This window comes from Egretta garzetta, unplaced genomic scaffold, assembly GCF_000687185.1.
Source record: "Egretta garzetta isolate BGI_Z169 unplaced genomic scaffold, ASM68718v1 scaffold11, whole genome shotgun sequence".
Taxonomy (NCBI): Eukaryota; Metazoa; Chordata; class Aves; order Pelecaniformes; family Ardeidae; genus Egretta; species Egretta garzetta.
The window spans coordinates 2,751,290-2,756,478 of record NW_009258621.1 but is presented as its reverse complement, the minus strand read 5'-3'; the positions used below and the strand labels follow the sequence as shown (position 1 = coordinate 2,756,478).

The 5,189-nt window shown below is 49.6% G+C and overlaps 1 protein-coding gene across 1 annotated transcript in view; it reads right to left on the bottom strand.

The window, feature by feature from the left end:
• The window catches only part of FOXN2 (forkhead box N2), a 31,972-nt gene extending 27,164 nt beyond the window's left edge, over positions 1 to 4,808 (bottom strand). Inside the window, 1 exon segment of the mRNA XM_035903650.1 lies at positions 4,729 to 4,808. The gene's annotated coding sequence lies outside the window, so the exon portion shown is untranslated.
• Between the last annotated feature and the right edge of the window lie 381 nt (positions 4,809 to 5,189).

The window sequence follows — 5,189 nt, the reverse complement described above, 5'->3', positions numbered from 1 at the left end:
CATCAAATCTTTTTTTAGCTTTCCCATAGCCACCTTACTACCAAACTACTAAACTACTTAAGTTACCAAAACTTAAGTAAGTTTTCAGAAAAAAACCCACACAACACCAACCCCCCCCCCCAAAAAAAAAAACCCAAAAATCCACACCACCATGGCAATGAAAACCAATGAAAAGGTCCAATATTAGGAAAGGTTAAGAAATGCTGCAAAATTTAAAAAGGGAAGGTAATAAACCCTTATCATAGCCCAGGGAAGGGCAGGGAGTGAGAGAGAATTCATCTGAGATCTAACTTTTATGAAAAAAGTTTTCATTTTTTTAATAAAGTACACATATAAAACACACACAAGTGGGTTTGTGATTGAAATAAATATCTGAAGTGAAAATGATAGATAAACTCATCCAGGTCCAGACCCCCATCCAGCCCCTGCGCACAGCCCCAGCGCCTCTGGGCCCTTTATTCCAGTGCTGCCTACAGAGATTTTGCAATCGTGAAGCCTTCCCAAAGGCTGCAGTCACTGTTGGACGGGGGTTCCCTGTGCCTCAGATTTAAAACACGCACATGAAAACAGTCCGAGTACAACAGAGAAATTGGGAAGTGATAAAAAAAGCAAACAACAACAAAAAAAAATCCCACTAGTGATATCTGAACTATTAAGAAAAACCCTTGGTGTCACAGAAAGCGGGGCAAGTACTTTTAAGAAAAATGCTTTTCTGTCAATAGTAGCTTTTCAAAAGATGCCTTCAGGTCACGTTCCTTAAATTCAGTACACGGCTTGCTAAATGGACTAAAATGCAAAAAAATGTAAGCCATTGACATGTTCACAAGTGAGCCATTTGAGCAAATGCCTTACAAAATAATTCTGATGCTAATTCCCTTTCCAGGGTAACCTTTCCATGTGTTTCTCTACCATCCTCTTGGAACAGAAGTGAATATAGCGACATTTCAGCTGGTGTCAGTACCAATTTACCAACACTAGAAGACATAATGCTATCTCTTCCATCCAGCTTTCCTGCCTTCTTCAGCCTTAAAGTACCAGAACTCACGATTTTCAGCTGAAAAACCAACAATCTGAAGCTTCGCCTCAAGTGACCCTTACGCAAGATTTAATTTAAAAGCACCATTGGCGCTGTACCACAAAGCCGCCACCACGTTATCGGTACAACTTCGTGATGGTGAAGCTGTCACCAACGGCTGGGTCCCATCTCCTGCTCCCTAAGCACAGGTTTTCCTCCAGAGCCTCGGGCACGGCAAAGCGATGCTCTTCACCACACTGACCTCCCTGGCCAACTTGCTCTTATTTTTACTCCACAACTGTTGAACTTGGCTTTCTGTTTCAAAGCTACTTTGTATCAGCGTAATCCCTCTGCTCATTATGGCTGTGGCATAAAATTATCTTTTCTTCTATATGGTGACCCCACAACTGGGCCAAGCAAGTTTCTCGCATAGAAAAATGGCCCAGTTTAATCACACAGGGCCTGTAGGGACACCTTCAGATGGAAGGCTACAGGAGATACAAGTTTCCCCAAACATGGAAGAAAGGCACCCGTGCTAGCAAAACTGAACCATCAAAGTCCAAGATGCCACCCAATGCTTCTCATACGGCATGGTCAAAAGCCCCAAAGCATACCAGCTCATACTTTTGACTACTCAACATCCCTAAACCAAACCGAACTGGCTGGTAACTGGTCTGGTGATGGTCCTCACAGACCAGAGGGCAAGGGACGAGCAATTGCTGCTGCTTGGCAGCAAGCTTCCCAGCTCCCACTCACTCAGCTCTACTTTTTGTAAGTTTTCCAGCTGCTGAGCTCTCTCTGCATCCAGTAATTAGCTTCTAGGCGACCCATACACTCACCCCAAATCCAAGCACAATGCAATCCAGTGAGTGTTAAAAAGGAAGCAAGCAGGGGTCCGCACATGAACCGGGAAAGTAGCTACAAACTGCAAGATAGGAATGCACTGCAAATAATCTGAGAGAAGAAAAAAAAGCCTGAGCATGGCATCAGGATAAGCTGCTCCAGGAGGTGGGCTTCGGGAATACATCCAGTCACACACCATGAAGTCCACAATAAAAGCACGATGGCAATTCGTACGAGGCACGCTGGTGGGACACCCCCGACGCATAAGCAAAATAACACGAGGATCAAGCAGTGCCACCCGCATACCACCTGTACATCAATTAACAGATGAAAAAACACGGTCACGCCGATAAAGTCGAAGGTAACCCAACGCTGCCGTTCAAAGGCACACGGAGGCGCGCAGTCTGTGGCTGTAACGCAGAGACCAGGTTTGTCGCCGGCCGAAGGGGAACGCCCGCGCACGGCCGCGAGCGCCGCAGCTGGAGGCTGCAGACCTGATCTCAGCCCAGCCCTGCGTTTCAAGCCCATCCCGTTAGCAAGATCAGAGAAGCGGCGTCAGCCACCTTCGACCACAACTGCCAGCCTGCAAGGCAGCCGACGTACATGGGTACCGCTGACCCGAGCAAACCATATTGGGATTTTCAGCCAGCAGGAACTGGATGAAAACATTCGCAATTTATCATCTAATCCTTACAGAGGGTGCAGAAGAGCGGGGAGGGGTGTGTGTGCGTGATTTCTGCAGCTGCAGCAGCCGCCAATGGAGTCCCTAACCACCTTTGAGGAGAAAGTAGGGAGCTCTAAGTCTAGTTTGAACATAACAGAAAAAAATTTGGACGCACTTTCAGCCAGCAGGAACTGGATGAAAACATTCGCAATTTATCATCTAATCCTTACAGAGGGTGCAGAAGAGCGGGGAGGGGTGTGTGTGCGTGATTTCTGCAGCTGCAGCAGCCGCCAATGGAGTCCCTAACCACCTTTGAGGAGAAAGTAGGGAGCTCTAAGTCTAGTTTGAACATAACAGAAAAAAATTTGGACAAACAAGGGGGGAAAAAAAAAAAAAAAAAAAGAAATTTCACAATCCACATCACTGACTTTTGGTATAATCTCCTTATCTGCACAAACTCTGGGCTTTTCTTATAATGGTCCTGGTACCCGAGTAGCCGTTCAGTAACACAGGTATTTCTACCCCAGACACAGCAGCCAATTTTCCCGGCTGCCGTCCACGCAAACCCCTGGGCACTCAGCACCAAGGAGCACCCATCAAGCGCTCTCCAAAAGCAAGTACGACCCAACCCTCCTGCTTCCACGGCCGTAATGTTTTACAGGGAGGAGGCAGAGCGCCAGGGGTCGTAAAGACGCTGGCTGGCATCAGACAGCACTTCTTCCGTACGACGTAATTTATTACCAGAGAATGGGCGAGCTGTCTCCCACTTGCTGACTTAAAACTGCATTTTGCAAGTACCCCGGAGCATCGCTGTGCGCTTCTAACCCTGCATGGTGAGGACGGGATGGAGACTTCATCATCACACAGCGTGCGCGAAGTCAGAGGGCACATGAAGTATGACAGGGAACGAATAAACACCTATCACGCAGAAAGCCCCTGCCAGAAAAAAAGAAGTGAAGCAGCATCTCCGGGTTTTCTTGTTTTACTTGTGGGTGTCTTCTCTGGGAGCCAAGGAAGCTGCTGGATCTGGGAAGAGACTCACCACAGGCACCCAAGCCGACCCTTTCGGTTGCTGCGCTTGGGATGTGGATGAGGTTTGCAGCCTGCAAGCGTGCACTTGTCGAGAGACGAAGCCGCGTGCTGACGTGAGTCACCGAGTGCCGCTGACAGCGGCGTCTGGGCGCAGGAAGTTGCCCAACACCATTTCAGTTGTCGAGCGGCGAGGCACACGCGCGCGAGGATGAGGCACTTGCTGCCTCCATCTACTTCCCTCAAAAAAAAGTTACAATCAGTGCAGTATGAGCTTATATATACTATATATATATATATAGGATACTATGTATACTATATATGAGCTTATACACCGTACAGCTCATTAACGGGAGGGGGGAGGAACAGCCACAGCCATAAAAAGAAAACTCAAGGAGCCAAATGGAATAGAAGGGACAGAATTTACACCTGTGCTAAAAGGTAGCGCGTGCGCACCCCTGCCGCTGACAGCCTTTACTTACGGGGACTAAAGGCTGCTTTTGCGCTGACTCGCAGCCCGGAGAGGAAAGCTGTACCTCACACCGCTCGTTTTGCCCCGCGGCGGTGCAGTAAGACCACCCCGTCGAAGGGAACGGCGCAAGAGATGCGCAGCAGCCGCGGCGGCTGCGGGCACACCGTCGCTCCTGCTTTCTGTCACCCCGCCGGCCATAATCCTGCCGTCCGGCTCGTTCTGATAAGGTAACACGAACCTGTATTTGGAAGAAATCTTCTGAGTGCCTGGGATATTTCCTCCCGTAAATACCAGCTCCTTTTAACCCCAACAATGAGAAGCCAAAGAACGACGACAGGGGAGGAAGGTGGAATTACAACGCTAGTGAAACCGGCATCAAAACTTCCACTGATTTTACAGGAACCAATGCTCCCGTGCAAGAACTGCATCGCTTTCTCATCGGTTTAAACTAAATCCATACACAGCATCGTCAGGGGCCAAACGATCTCGTTCACCAGAAGAGTTTGGCTTTGCTCAACGTGTCAGGTTTTCGAGCCGACAGCATTGAGCGGGCAGAGCCTATGGTTAATAGAGATGGTAAAAAATGAGCTTGACGTGTCCCTAAGCCTCTGTCTTCCTTCCTGGGCACTACAGCCGCTGGCCAGGCAGCCCTTTTTCTAGTCCAACGGGACCATTACACATCCCTGCGTCTGCTCCATTACTTACTGGACTGGCACATCCTGACACTGAGATAGTTGCTGGCAATGCTGGCGCCTTCCATCCCCAGAGGACACGGGAAGGCTCCTCAAGCAGAAAACCTGTGGCGGTTGGAGCTGTTGAGGCAGCACGCTCCTTGCTTGTTGTCCCTTCTGGATAAAAAAAGAATAAAAACCTTACTTCTGGGCCAAGAAATCCCTGCGGAGCTCCTTCAGCACAGCCTCGGTGGCAGCACCCAGAGAGGTCACACAACTTCATCCTCTGGTCAAGACGCTGACAACGAAGACACCAGCCGAGTTTTATTCCAGCAAGGTCCCCGAGTGCACTCAGGGCCGCGCGCCTGTCGCGATATGGAGTCGGTGCCTCCAGCTCCCTCCAGCCCCCTGCTCCTCCGCGGGGCTGCGCCGCAGCTGGAGCCAACGCAGCATCTCCACCCCCCCCTGCAAGCGGCATCGCTCGGTTTGTGGGGC